This window comes from Otolemur garnettii, unplaced genomic scaffold (assembly GCF_000181295.1).
Source record: "Otolemur garnettii isolate 467f Iridium unplaced genomic scaffold, OtoGar3 scaffold00063, whole genome shotgun sequence".
Taxonomy (NCBI): Eukaryota; Metazoa; Chordata; class Mammalia; order Primates; family Galagidae; genus Otolemur; species Otolemur garnettii.
In genome coordinates this window covers 1,574,307-1,574,559 of record NW_003852458.1, presented here as the reverse complement: position 1 = coordinate 1,574,559, position 253 = coordinate 1,574,307, and the positions used below count along the sequence as shown (strand labels likewise).

General features: G+C 34.8%; 1 protein-coding gene across 1 annotated transcript in view; it reads left to right on the top strand.

Annotated features, from left to right (window-relative positions):
• Window positions 1-253, top strand: part of MTMR12 (myotubularin related protein 12) — a 91,547-nt gene that overhangs the window by 51,219 nt on the left and 40,075 nt on the right. The gene's annotated exons all lie outside the window — the stretch shown is intronic.

The window sequence follows — 253 nt, the reverse complement described above, 5'->3', positions numbered from 1 at the left end:
TGGGCAGAGGGGAAAAAGTGGGGTAGATATGGAAAATTCTCTGAAAAACCAGAAACTTCAGTTTGAATGATGGTTTTAGTCATCTATCCAAACATACTTTCTTGGCGGGGATAATGGACAAATAGTATGACAGACTGATTTCTTTCCCTCATTTTATAGATGTTCTTAAAAGCCACAAGTCAATCAGAACTGTTAAGTGTCTTGTTATTATCTCTTATCAGCTGATCAGCTGTAAGGTTTTTTTTTTTTTTTT